This window comes from Poromitra crassiceps, assembly GCF_964638095.1.
Source record: "Poromitra crassiceps genome assembly, chromosome: 1".
NCBI classification, from domain to species: Eukaryota; Metazoa; Chordata; class Actinopteri; order Beryciformes; family Melamphaidae; genus Poromitra; species Poromitra crassiceps.
In genome coordinates, this window is record NC_139623.1 from 31382400 (window position 1) to 31397938 (window position 15539).

The following is a 15539-nucleotide window of genomic DNA, read 5'->3' on the forward strand; positions in this document are numbered from 1 at the left end:
AGGTAATACAGTGTGTGGCATGTGTAGGTAATACAGTGTGTGGCATGTGTAGGAATACAGTGTGTGGCATGTGTAGGTAATACAGTGTGTGGTATGTGTAGGAATACAATGTGTGGCATGTGTAGGTAATACAGTGTGTGGTATGTGTAGGAATACAATGTGTGGCATGTGTAGGTAATACAGTGTGTGGCATGTGTAGGAATACAGTGTGTGGCATGTGTAGGAATACAATGTGTGGTATGTGTAGGTAATACAGTGTGTGGCATGTGTAGGAATACAATGTGTGGTATGTGTAGGTAATACAGTGTGTGGCATGTGTAGGTAATACAATGTGTGGTATGTGTAGGTAAGTGTGTGGCATGTGTAGGTAATACAGTGTGTGGCATGTGTAGGAATACAGTGTGTGGCATGTGTAGGAATACAATGTGTGGCATGTGTAGGAATACAGTGTGTGGTATGTGTAGGAATACAATGTGTGGCATGTGTAGGTAATACAGTGTGTGGCATGTGTAGGAATACAATGTGTGGCATGTGTAGGAATACAGTGTGTGGCATGTGTAGGATACAGTGTGTTTCAAAAGTAGGCCTGTGCACATCCCACCTTCATCCAGGTGCAGATCAAAAGGCGTGATATTCAGTAGGAGAGAATGAATGTCCGCACACCGGTTAAGCTCCCATAATTTAATAATTGATTAAGCGCAACGTTTCGACCCCACACGGGTCTTCTTCAGGCAATCAATTGATTGATTGCCGTGTGGGGTCGAAACGTTGCGCTTATTCAATTATTAATTATGGGAGCTTAACCGGTGTGCGGACATTCATTCTCTCCTAGGATACAGTGTGTGGCATGTGTAGGAATACAGTGTCTGGTATGTGTAGGAATACAGTGTGTGGCATGTGTAGGTACTACAGTGTGTGGCATGTGTAGGAATACAGTGTGTGGCATGTGTAGGTAATACAGTGTGTGGCATGTGTAGGTAATACAGTGTGTGGTATGTGTAGGTAATACAGTGTGTGGTGTGTGTAGGTAATACAGTGTGTGGTATGTGTAGGTAATACAGTGTGTGGCATGTGTAGGAATACAGTGTGTGGTATGTGTAGGTAATACAGTGTGTGGCATGTGTAGGAATACAGTGTGTGGCATGTGTAGGAATACAGTGTGTGGCATGTGTAGGTAATACAGTGTGTGGCATGTGTAGGTAATACAGTGTGTGGCATGTGTAGGAATACAGTGTGTGGCATGTGTAGGTAATACAGTGTGTGGTATGTGTAGGTAATACAGTGTGTGGTATGTGTAGGAATACAATGTGTGGCATGTGTAGGTAATACAGTGTGTGGTATGTGTAGGAATACAATGTGTGGCATGTGTAGGTAATACAGTGTGTGGTGTGTGTGTAGGTAATACAGTGTGTGGCATGTGTAGGTAATACAGTGTGTGGCATGTGTAGGTAATACAGTGTGTGGCATGTGTAGGTAATACAGTGTGTGGCATGTGTAGGTAATACAGTGTGTGGCATGTGTAGGTAATACAGTGTGTGGCATGTGTAGGTAATACAGTGTGTGGCATGTGTAGGTAATACAGTGTGTGGTATGTGTAGGAATACAATGTGTGGCATGTGTAGGTAATACAGTGTGTGGCATGTGTAGGAATACAGTGTGTGGCATGTGTAGGAATACAATGTGTGGTATGTGTAGGTAATACAGTGTGTGGCATGTGTAGGTAATACAGTGTGTGGCATGTGTAGGAATACAGTGTGTGGTATGTGTAGGTAATACAGTGTGTGGTGTGTGTAGGTAATACAGTGTGTGGTGTGTGTAGGTAATACAGTGTGTGGCATGTGTAGGTAATACAGTGTGTGGCATGTGTAGGTAATACAGTGTGTGGCATGTGTAGGTAATACAGTGTGTGGCATGTGTAGGTAATAGAGTGTGTGGCATGTGTAGGTAATACAGTGTGTGGTGTGTGTAGGTAATACAATCTGTGGCATGTGTAGGAATACAGTGTGTGTCATGTGTAGGAATACAGTGTGTGGCATGTGTAGGAATACAGTGTGTGGTGTGTGTAGGAATACAGTGTGTGGCATGTGTAGGAATACAGTGTGTGGTGTGTGTAGGAATACAGTGTGTGGTATGTGTAGGTAATACAATGTGTGGCATGTGTAGGAATACAGTGTGTGGCATGTATAGGAATACAGTGTGTGGCATGTGTAGGAATACAGTGTGTGGCATGTGTAGGTAATACAGTGTGTGGCATGTGTAGGAATACAGTGTGTGGCATGTGTAGGTAATACAGTGTGTGGTATGTGTAGGAATACAGTGTGTGGCATGTGTAGGAATACAGTGTGTGGCATGTGTAGGAATACAGTGTGTGGCATGTGTAGGAATACAGTGTGTGGCATGTGTAGGTAATACAGTGTGTGGCATGTGTAGGAATACAGTGTGTGGCATGTGTAGGTAATACAGTGTGTGGCATGTGTAGGAATACAGTGTGTGGCATGTGTAGGAATACAGTGTGTGGCATGTGTAGGTAATACAGTGTGTGGCATGTGTAGGAATACAGTGTGTGGCATGTGTAGGTAATACAGTGTGTGGCATGTAGGTAATACAGTGTGTGGCATGTGTAGGTAATACAGTGTGTGGCATGTGTAGGTAATACAGTGTGTGGCATGTAGGTAATACAGTGTGTGGCAATACAGTGTGTGGCATGTGTAGGAATACAGTGTGTGGCATGTAGGTAATACAGTGTGTGGTATGTGTGGCAATACAGTGTGTGGCATGTGTAGGTAATACAGTGTGTGGCATGTGTAGGTAATACAGTGTGTGGCATGTGTAGGAATACAATGTGTGGCATGTGTAGGTAATACAGTGTGTGGCATGTGTAGGAATACAGTGTGTGGCATGTGTAGGTAATACAGTGTGTGGCATGTGTAGGTAATACAGTGTGTGGCATGTGTAGGAATACAGTGTGTGGCATGTGTAGGTAATACAGTGTGTGGCATGTGTAGGAATACAGTGTGTGGCATGTGTAGGAATACAGTGTGTGGCATGTGTAGGAATACAGTGTGTGGCATGTGTAGGAATAGTGTGTGGTATGTGTAGGAATAGTGTGTGGTTTGTGTAGGAATGTGTGCAGTGATGTCATTTGTGCATGAATGACATCACTGGTCCACAACTCTCTCAATAACTATCAAACTAAATGAATGCCTGCAAAACGGTTTACAGTTTTCCGATATACTACTGATTTTGTAATAATAGAAAGCTGGTTGAAAATCAGTGGAGTGTTCCTTTAAACTGATAGTGATTTGTTTAGCTGGGCCTTCTTTTAGGTGCCAAAATAAGTATTTTCTACTGCACTCACAGCAGTAGGCTACATTGCTTTGCTTCTGTGCCACGGTCTCTGCTTCTCCAAACTGGGAGCGCACCATGGGAGCTAATAGGTACACTGACTAATACTGACTAATACCTCAAACAACCCCACGTCAAATAATCCAAACTATCACTTTAACAAAAGCAATCATTTGAATTCATTATGCAACACATCTGTTTTAGCAAAATGCTGTATGATTTGAGCGCTGCCTCTAGTCTCCAATGATCTGACTATGTATTTCCATCATCTTCCTGGCTCCCATAGTGGGGGAATTTTGGCTCTGATGAAGTAGTTTGGCTTGAATAAATCATTTTAGATTTTTTTCATATGAGTATTTTAGCATATTTATGATATACAAGTTGTTAATTAATGTTGGGAATGTATTACAGCTATATGTGCAACATGTTTATATCTGTCTAATTCCAATAGGTTTTTTTTTTTTTTTTTCCAAACAGCTTTGAGCATTTCCTCTTGTTTTTCTGAACATTTGGCTGAAGTTACTTGTCAAAGAATCCAAGTTCATTTCTCAACACAGTTCAATTATGAAATCTTCAAGTGGTGTATTTTCTGAAATGTTTCCCCTTAATTTAATTTGGTCTAATGTTGGTTGTATGCCACTCAAAATGAATAACACCTTAAAACCCATATTTTCTCATTTTCCCAGACGTTTGTCTTTGAACACAAGCTTTCTTGGCATCAGAATTACTGATTGGTGCTGAATTAACCTACTGTAACCATGGCAATCTTAAAAATGCAAAAAAGAAGATTATAAGTGCTGTAAATGAAAAGGAACAAACATATTTACTTAAAAAAAAGCACCTATAATAAAGAGAAGACTTCATACAAGCTTGTTAGCTGACTCAGCAAAATTCCGAAACTATAACTTAAAGCCCCGATTTTTGACATTTTTTATTGTAATATAAGATCTTTTTAGTCTTAGGACATGGTAGATTGACTGGTAATAGGGAGACTCTCGGCTTTATTTATCCGACACCGCCCTCCATTGGCCAGCACTAGGACTAAGCAGTTTGCTGTCAGCGTCCCGTGTCAATAAAATCGAAAAAAAGAAAAGGATGTGCGCATGCGCTGTACAGCGTAAGCGCTGTCTGCCTGAAAGCAAGGAAGTAACTCGATTCGGATTTGCTACGAAAATGATGTTTCACGGAACTATGGATTATTATTTCATCACGTGGTGAGTACCCGATGTCACAACATGTACATAGAGCTTTCTGGCGCTGTGTTTTGTTGACTTTGAACGGCGATATCGTTATCGATACTAATGCACGCAGAGGGCGCAGTTGGAAAAGTTACTGAATGGGGCTTTAACATACTATAACACAATGACAGCAAAACAGGTCATCACTTAAATGCAAGTTTATAAGAATGATTTGAACGTCTCTGATCAGTGATCACACATTTCTCTCACAAAGTTCTGTCACCTTTAATTCTTATTCTAGATCTCTGTAATAAAAGCCCTCATCAAAATCATTTAAAAGTACCGGTAATAAATCAATTTGACATTCAGCTAGAAGCTAATGATAGGTAGTGGCAATGGAGATGTTCTCTTCTCTTTGTTCTAGTTAAAAGCCAGCGACGTTGCTCTGAATTATTGCTGAGATCAAAGACCATTATGGTTTAGGCACGAAGATGGAGAGTTGGGAACGGGAATGGTGGGAACTATAAATTGGGTGGAGGAGGGCTCTGGCTTCTGAAGAAACGGAAGTAGGGAGCGCCAACGTCTCTGGGAGGAGAACGGAGGGCCTTTCTTAGTTACAGTGGAGGTGAAAAAGGGCCTGATCCCTGTGAGGGATGTGAAATGCCTTTGATCTCTCCTGCAGAGGAGCCCCGCCGACTAGGAGGATCAGTTCTAGGGTGGAGTTGTAAGTGAAGAGGCGTCCTCATGAGAAGATGGTCGTGCGTGATCTTCTTGACCTTCACAGCTCTTAATATTATGTTGTTAGCAGCTTTGCTTTTAAGCTCTGAGTGTATTCGAGCCTTGGCAAGGAGTTGAGAGCCCATTTCACTCAGATGAATAGCATCCTTCACGTGGTGGATATAAACATGCTGGTGCAGAGCCACATGCATGTCAGGGATAAGTGCACATCGTTTGCATGAATCACTATTGTTACCTTCAATGATATGAAGAACAGCCAGACATCGGAGCAAAGTAGAGGCCATGAATCTTGCACCAGGGTAATTTTCTGTTGACTAAATTCAACTAACAGCAGCTACAAATCTTTTCTTACAATTTAAATAATTGGTCCCTGAGTGTACAACGATATGTTCTGCTTCACTCAATTTATATCCACAGATAATTTAAGGCACTCTGAGTTGTGATAAAAAAAACATATTTTCTTCCATTTTCACATGGGGTATTAGTGAAATTGTGCAAAATATTATGCAATTGTGCAAAATATGGTTTATTTTATTTATTTTAGCAAAGTCTTCTTCTCCCACTTGTTGACATGAGAATTGGAAGTCCTGCTGTTTGAAGTTTATGAGAACACAACAGCTGTGATTTTCAACCTTTTTCATATCAAGAACCCCTCATTTAGTCCACATTAGGGTCACAGACTTCTATTTGATGACATTTTTCCTCTCAAACCCAAATCAAACCAAAAAAATATTTTTTATTGTTGGATATGATGTCCAGAATTCCATGACTGTCTGTATTGTAGGTAAGATACGATTGAAACTATGATCAAAACAGTCATTCGTCTACATTCTCTAATTGTGTTAACTTCTTGTAAATTAAATAATTGTGAAGTTTAGCAATTCATCAGTTTGCTAGGGACCCCTTGGAACCCCCTCAAGGAACCTTAGTAGTAGTCCTCGGGCCCCGTGTTGAGAACCACTACAGGCTCCGCCAAGGTGGGAAGAGGAAGGAAGCTTTTCAATGAGGTGTGACAGACTGACACTCGAGAACTTGGAGACTGTTGCATCGCCTGTGTTGGACTCTTCAGTGAGGTGTGACAGGCTGACACACTCGAGAACTTTGGAGACTGTTGCATCGCTTGTGTTGGACTCTTCAGTGAGGTGTGACAGACTGACACACTCGAGAACTTTGGAGACTGTTGCATCGCCTGTGTTGGACTCGTCAGTGAGGTGTGACAGGCTGACACACTCGAGAACTTTGGAGACTGTTGCATCGCCTGTGTTGGACTCTTCAGTGAGGTGTGACAGACTGACACACTCGAGAACTTTGGAGACTGTTGCATCGCCTGTGTTGGACTCTTCAGTGAGGTGTGACAGACTGACACACTCGAGAAATTTGGAGACTGTTGCATCGCCTGTGTTGGACTCTTCAGTGAGGTGTGACAGTCTCAGACTGACACACTTGAGAACTTTGGAGACTGTTGCATCGCCTGTGTTGGACTCTTCAGTGAGGTGTGACAGGCTGACACACTCGAGAACTTTGGAGACTGTTGCATCGCCTGTGTTGGACTCTTCAGTGAGGTGTGACACACTGACACACTCGAGAACTTTGGAGACTGTTGCATCGCCTGTGTTGGACTCTTCAGTGAGGTGTGACAGACTGACACACTCGAGAACTTTGGAGACTGTTGCATCGCCTGTGTTGGACTCGTCAGGGAGGTGTGACAGGCTGACACACTCGAGAACTTGGAGACTGTTGCATCGCCTGTGTTGGACTCTTCAGTGAGGTGTGACAGACTGACACACTCGAGAACTTTGGAGACTGTTGCATCGCCTGTGTTGGACTCTTCAGTGAGGTGTGACAGGCTGACACACTCGAGAACTTTGGAGACTGTTGCATCGCCTGTGTTGGACTCTTCAGTGAGGTGTGACAGACTGACACACTCGAGAACTTTGGAGACTGTTGCATCGCCTGTGTTGGACTCTTCAGTGAGGTGTGACATGCTGACACACTCGAGAACTTTGGAGACTGTTGCATCGCCTGTGTTGGACTCTTCAGTGAGGTGTGACAGACTGACACACTCGAGAACTTTGGAGACTGTTGCATCGCCTGTGTTGGACTCTTCAGTGAGGTGTGACAGACTGACACACTCGAGAACTTTGGAGACTGTTGCATCGCCTGTGTTGGACTCTTCAGTGAGGTGTGACAGACTGACACACTCGAGAACTTTGGAGACTGTTGCATCGCCTGTGTTGGACTCTTCAGTGAGGTGTGACAGACTGACACACTCGAGAACTTTGGAGACTGTTGCATCGCCTGTGTTAGACTCTTCAGTGAGGTGTGACAGACTGACACACTCGAGAACTTTGGAGACTGTTGCATCGCCTGTGTTGGACTCGTCAGTGAGGTGTGACAGGCTGACACACTCGAGAACTTGGAGACTGTTGCATCGCCTGTGTTGGACTCTTCAGTGAGGTGTGACAGACTGACACGCTCGAGAACTTTGGAGACTGTTGCATCGCCTGTGTTGGACTCTTCGGTGAGGTGTGACAGGATGACACACTCGAGAACTTTGGAGACTGTTGCATCGCCTGTGTTGGACTCTTCAGTGAGGTGTGACAGACTGACACACTCGAGAACTTTGGAGACTGTTGCATCGCCTGTGTTGGACTCTTCAGTGAGGTGTGACAGACTGACACACTCGAGAACTTTGGAGACTGTTGCATCGCCTGTGTTGGACTCGTCACTGAGGTGTGACAGGCTGACACACTCGAGAACTTGGAGACTGTTGCATCGCCTGTGTTGGACTCTTCAGTGAGGTGTGACAGACTGACACAATCGAGAAGTTTGGAGACTGTTGCATCGCCTGTGTTGGACTCGTCAGTGAGGTGTGACAGGCCTGACACACTCGAGAACATGGAGACTGTTGCATCGCCTGTGTTGGACTCGGAGCCAAAAAGTTGCACTTGAGCACATCGCAAAGACTACTTGACCGACGGTCAACTAGCACGTATGCCTGCGTGAGACCTAGGACTGCAGTTATACAAACCAGATACATGAAACAAAGCAGTGTTTGCCTACCATTTTCACACCACTCTCACTCACCATTTAAACAGTTTTGTAATATAGCTACTTCTAATTTAGAATTTTGCAAATGGTACTGGCATTGTCAGCCCTTCCCTGGTATTTTGCTTGTGGATGAAGAAAGGAAGAGGTGGAAAATAAGGAGAAATCTGGTGATAACATACAGCGACAGGCTCAAGGTCCCGAAGGTGATGATCAGATGAGATGAACTTGAGAAGAACGTTTTCTGCATGCCCTCTCTTCTCGTGCACTGCTTCGATACCAGCCGGAAAAGCCACCAACAAGGCTGACTAGTGTAGTAGAAAAATAATGAAATGCTTTGTTGATCCATCAATAATGAGTTGCCAGTTTAAAGTGTATATAAGGAGGATTTTATTCCAGAAGTAAACATCTATGCACAGAGTCTCTCCGACAGTCAAAACACTTACATCAGGAGAGCCCCGAGCTCTCATCTTCACACTCTCATATAGTGATAGTAGGGTGCCCTCCCCACCCTGATCTCTGCTGTGAAATTCCATTAGCTCATACAAGTTCTAGTATATTTCCACAGCTACACAGACAAAATACATGTTATCTGCTTCAGGAATTCTCTGCATGATGGAGAGCATCTTAGAAGAGCCATAGATCATTATGGAACAGAGTCGATAATGATCAACAACTAATTAATAAGCAATCAATCAATAATTTACTGTCACACTAGAACCAACCAACGGTGCGGCCAACACACCACAAAGACTACGCTCACCACACATCACAAAGACTACTGTAGGGTGACAGACGCTCACCACACACCACAAAGACTACTGTAGGGCGACAGACGCTCACCAACACACCACAAAGACTACTGTAGGGCGACAGACGCTCACCAACACACCACAAAGACTACTGTAGGGCGACAGACGCTCACCAACACACCACAAAGACTACTGTAGGGCGACAGACGCTCACCACACACCACAAAGACTACTGTAGGGTGACAGACGCTCACCACACACCACAAAGACTACTGTAGGGCGACAGACGCTCACCACACACCACAAAGACTACTGTAGGGCGACATACGCTCACCACACACCACAAAGACTACTGTAGGGCGACATACGCTCACCACACACCACAAAGACTACTGTAGGGCGACATACGCTCACCACACACCACAAAGACTACTGTAGGGCGACAGACACCAATAGCCAGCTCACCAACACCGATCGTCTCATCTCTGCTGCAGCTCTTGACAGTGGCAAGCTCTCCCTCCTCCCTCCTCCCTGACCAAGGCACTGGCAAAATAACTGGAGTTGGTCGCCGGGCGCTGCACTGCGGCTGCCCACTGTGGCTGCCCACTGCTCCTAGTTCTAGGAAGGTTCCTAGTAGAGGATGGGTCAAATGCAGAGGATGAATTTCCCCATGGGGATAAATAAAGGATAACTTAACTTAACTATCTCGGCGAAAAAAAAATTCAGAAACTTTATCACTCATATGATGCAAGTCTCAACTCATTTTGAGAATTACGAGTTCACTAACAAAAACTACACCGACAAGAATATGGGTTGAAATAGTTTAATGAGAATTATGATGGAGCTGAGATGTTGAATGGAGGGAGGGATGAGGGAGAGTTGGCGGGACAGTTGGATGGAACCAGTGGGGGTCGAGACTCTGAGTGGGGGAACGGTCTCATCGGTCCATCAGCTGGGTGGATCGGTCCATGAGGCGTGGTCTTTGTTTATAAATCTATAAAACATTTGTTGTTCGTTAGCTGGCAGATCTGGTCCAATAGATGCAAATCCTTTGTGCTTGAAAGAGGGGATTTGATTCCTTTCTTGTCCAAGTCAGCTCTGGCAAGCTAAAGACTAGTAAATGGTAAATTTTTTAGGCTTTCCTGGAATAAGACTGGAACGGAATATCAGAAAACAGCAGATATCATTTAATGTTTTCATGCTGTGCACTTTGCAGTACATTACTCTGAATCCATAGATTTTTGAGTATACTGTAGGTGGCCGCAGTGGTTAACTCATTCTCCGCCATTGGCGTCATAGAACGTCATTTAAGATACAACGCTTCCCCGCCATTGACGTCATAGGACAGCAATACGTGTTTTCACCGTCATGTGATAGATGGCTCTCTTACTCACCTTGTGAAATAGTATAGCACGTCTTAAGGTGTACAGGATCGACCACGATTGTCTCACAAAACCAGGAAGCAGGGGGGGGTGGGGGGAGGGGGGGAAGGTGTAGCCTCTCACTCAAATGTGAAGGATTTTCTTTTCACCATCCTGCAGGTGTCCACTTGTCCTCAGGAATTAGTAATCTAGTTCCTAAACTCTTGACACCGTGTAAATTTCAGCCGGTAGATTGCTCCTGACATACAGTAGGCTACACAGACAATGAACGCGCGACCCGGCTCGCCTCTCTCAAAAGCGGGGTGAATCTTCTTTCTCACACCGGTGTTACAGTGAAAGCTGTGCCACCACGGGCGAGTTTGACCAGAAGGGGAAACCAAATCATTATGGGGATTGTTAGAAAGGTTTTTTGTCCTACAGGTTCAATGAACACTGCTATGGTACAACGGTCAGGTCATATAAGGAAGGGAGTTCCAGACACTCTGGTCAGGTTGAATATATTTATTGTGACTGTTGCATTTGTTTTCCTGTGTGTGGTTTTTCTGTCATAGACGCACACACAACAAAGGGCAGCAAACACGGCTCTGCTCTCTGGTGCTCTCAACATAACACTGAGCAGAGGGTTTAAATACAGTGGCAGAGTGACTGGGGCTAATTAGTCCAGAGTGCTGTCAGGTGTGTATGGGTGATTGCTGGCAGGTGTGTGCATTGGTGAATCAGGGGAAGGAGCAAATGTGAGGTGTGGAGGATTATGGGAAATGGAGTTCCATTTGGAGGAATTCTTTTCTACAGGGATCATAGTTGAGTATAACACTGGCCAGTATCCGCCATCAAAGGCATTTATTCGAGTCAGGAGCCGTGAAAACTTAATTTACAAAAATGCCATTTCCTCCGCTTTCTGGTCACAGAGTGTTATTTTTGGTGAAAACGACCTACATTCATGTCGATAACTAAAGAACGGATGAAGGTAGAATCAAAAAAAAAATTTCCTATGAAAGTCTAGGCTTCTTTTGAGATATTCAGTCTTTACGTAGTCATAGAAGAAAATATTCTGTGGGTCTTGGAAAATTAATGAAAATGATCAAAAACCCTGGCGGTGGCCAGTGACTTTTTCTGAAAAACTGCGGCGGAGAATGAGTTAAGTGTAATGCTTTACATGGACTTATTATTATCATTCCCTCAGCAGTGCAACATCTCAAGTTGTGCTGTTTTTCTTCACAAACAGCTCTAAACAGCTTTCAGCAGTTCACAGAGTCTCTGACAGCACCCACAATTAGACCCAGGTGAGAGTAACTGCCTGTGAATACCAGGCGGCACCAGGGCAACAATAGACGACCTTTAATGTCTTTTGAGCAGCATGTGTGAGGTTTAACTTGCTAACACTTGGGAGTGATGAGCAGTCAAGAAACAGTAGGATAGAAAGCTGGACAAACTAAACATGCTACTTATAGTCACCTCACTGATTAACATGTCAATTTAAAAACTGATCCTGCAGCCCTGACTGTCAGCAAAATAAGGCAATTTTCTTCACAACATTTTTGCGCTAGACTCACAAGCTTTAGGAGTGCTGGGCATTTTCTTATTCGAGTCAGTCTGATTGCTGCCCTAAATAGCTCACTGTGCCATGTAGAATTATGTCTGTACTTAGTAAGGGGCCTCAGGCGCGGTGTCTGTTTGTGATTATAGCGTAAGGGTTACTTAGATCATGTGAAACTTCAGACCCTTTGTCAGAATAGTGCAGATGAGCAGTGGTGCCCTCTGGATGACTGAAACGTGGAGTTTGGACCAATAAACAGGTCCTCGCTGCCTGAAGTCTTGAACTGATGTTGTTTTCATGTTATAGTGTTTCAGAAGATGTACCGGACTGTTCATCAGGTTCCATTCAGTGGTTTTTCTTAACTCTCCACAAGCAACCTTGAGGTGCCACAACCTTGTTCTCCACCAACTCCCTTCACCAAAAGTCTGGAAAACATCATGTAGTGTATGTGGGAACATTTGCTTTGAAGTAAGACCATGCAGATAAATCATCTGCTTGTTCAAAGGATTGTAATTGAGTGTTGAAGTAAGACCATTTACAGCCATGGCACTCTAAAGATATTCATCTAAAAAGAAAGAAGAAGAAAAGAAAACGTAATGTAATGTATTTACTGTATGTATTTTTATATAAGCTTATGTAACCGAGTGAACCAACCAGTTCCGCCAAGGGAGCTAGCTCTCTTGGCGTTGCGGTTAGCGCGCGTGTGCTTTGGAAGTGGGAGAGCGTGGGTTTGAATCCCGCCTCCACCCCTGGGCAAGCCTTTAACATAGGACACACTGGCTCATTTCCACTGCTGGTATTCGCGCGGCCCCACCCGGCTCAACTTGTTTTTTGTAGCTTTCCACCGGACACAAACCTGGACAGCCCGGCTTGAGTCGGGGTTGAGTCGTGCTACTTCTTGTACCACCTCTGTTGAGGTTCCAGGGCTGTGGACCCTGTACCATACAGGAGAGATGGGGACTTGCACTTGAGACTTGGACTTGAGTCGCACTTAAGTCACACACACAGTGACTTGAGACTTGACTTGAGACTCGTCCTCAAAGACTTGAGACTTGACTTGGACTTTAAGGTTTGGGACTTGTGAACAATCTTTATTTTTCTTTATTTTCTTTATTTTATTTTTTGGTGCATTAACATTAAGGACATGTCTACTAATGTCATCTCTAATCATTGCTGCTATTGTATTCTAATAGATAAGGAGTGAGGATAATACAGTAAATGCTTTGAATTCCTTAGTTTGAGCTATGCAGTGTTCTAAGCAGACCGGATGACATGCAGCAGATAATAGAACGCTTATCCATAGGGACTTCAAGAGATTCAAGATTTTTATTGTCACTCCGTAGTACAAGTATGCACGTGTGAAATTCTTATACTGTAGGCTCCGTTACAGACAAGGTGCAGTTTTAAATAGGTGCAAAATCACAGCAAACACAATCACAGCAGCAACAATAGGGCAACAATATAGTTAACTAGTAAGGCAGTTGTGGCAACAGTAAAATACGAAGGGTAATAAATAGGTAGTAAGGATATTAAATATGAAATAGAATGAGATGGAATGTACATTAAAAAGAAGTGTCCAGGTGTGCAGGGAGGTGTGCAAATGTCAATAATCTGGGTTTAATCCGGGTTTACTTGAGACTTGACTTGGACTTGCCCCTCAAAGACTTGAGACTTGACTTGGACTTGTGACCAAAGACTTGAGACTTGACTTGGAGCTTGCAAAAAATGACTTGTGAGCATCTCTGCCATACAGTGACGTGAAAACACTGCAGACGACTGATCAGGCAGAATTGTGTTTACTGTGTCTGGATACTGTCTGTCAATGCTGGATACCAGTTTAATGGGACTTACCTTGTCTTCTGTTATTTCCAGCAGTCTTTTGTCTTGCTGCCTTCAGCTATGGTGAAATAAAATTGACCTCGTTGCTCAGCCTTAACATGACGGTGGTTTTCAATTGTTTTGAGAGAGAAAAGTCCACGGCTCGGGAACCCCTTGTAGGCTACGGCTCCACTAGGCTGGAGCCGGGGCTTTAGCGCCGCCACCTGCTGAGTGGCCGGGCTGCTGGCTTCTCTTCTCCCTGTAACGTAACCCCTGTCCTCCGCGTGGTGCAGGCATGTAAATAAAAACAAAGAAATATCCATTCGCCTAGCCGATGGTCTCATTTGATCATAGGTCATATAGACGCACCAATATTTCATAACCAGTTTAAAAGTTCTGCGTAGGGATTTAATTTGAACGTTAGATGGCGTGATTTCTATTCGCACATAGGATAAGCAATAACCACGCCCTGTGGCGCCGGGATTGGCCAGGAGCATTGAAGCTTGGGACTAAAGCACCTGGGGTTTTTCATCTTTTAAAATAAAGATGTTTAAAAAACTATTGCTTGTTACATTTTCAGTGCTGTACCTTTTCTCTAGGTAAGAATTGAGCTTGAAATTAACTCATTGAGTGCCAGCCACTTTTGGAGAACGGACGCTCCCAGTGCCAGAGTTTCAGAGCGTTTTCAGTGATTTCTCGAGGCCCACAGAATATTGTGTGATATTACTATGTAAACACCGAACACGCAAAAAGAACAAGGAGACTCTATTGTATCATCAGCAAAAAAAAGTTTATTGATACCATTTTCCGTTCTTTAGTTATCAGCCGGAGAAGATAGGTCAAAAACAGCAAAAACATGCATTTCTATCTAGAAGCTGAGATATTCAGCCTTTTGTGAAATCATCTGAAATGCAGCATTTCAAGCACATTCACTGACTCTAGCTAATATTTTCTGATGTAGTGACCTGGTGTAGTTCTGTGGAGCCTGCGTGCCCCACCCCCCTCTCCCCCACTCAGCTGCAAACTCCTCCCCACACGCACCCAGTCTATTTTCGGAGCCTCCGTTTTTGCGGGCGGTGCGGCTCACAGCGGCTCAGAGCGCTGCGACAGCTCAGAGCGCGACAAGGAAATGCCAAACGGGACTGCAGGTAAAGGTTTGGCCCTTCGGGGTCGGGTGCTGCCTTTCTGGTGGGTAATCGTGTGGAGAAACTATATGCAGACAGACAGACAGAGGCAGAGGAGCTCAGTTGTGTGCGCGGATTGATTGCTGTTGGCAGGCACCATCAAGCTAGCCTGGTAAACCGCCCGTCACGTGAACTCACATTGCATTTGGTTCTCCGTGACGGTCTGGACCTGCACAGGCAGTTAAGATGATTGGTCGAGCCATGCCGGCTCGACGAATCAGCGGCGGCCGTAGGCGGGCTCTGGCTCGTCTGGGCAAGTAGTGGGTATATGGTCTTTGTAGTTCTTTTCACTCATCAGCATGGCTGCCGCCGCGGAAGTGACAGGCAGTGAATGAAATTGAATGTAACGTTCCCAATTCTATGTATTAAATTCTAAAAAACGACCCTCAACATTTGGGAAGGCTAAGCCACACAACTAGTTCGTTATAATCTAACTAAATGCTTCGAAGGTGACTTTACGACCGCGAGGACTCAATCAATGAATACCACGGAGATCATCCACAGGCACCTTCCGCGATCTGATTGGTTGAAGTTAACACCCACCAGCGGTGATAGAC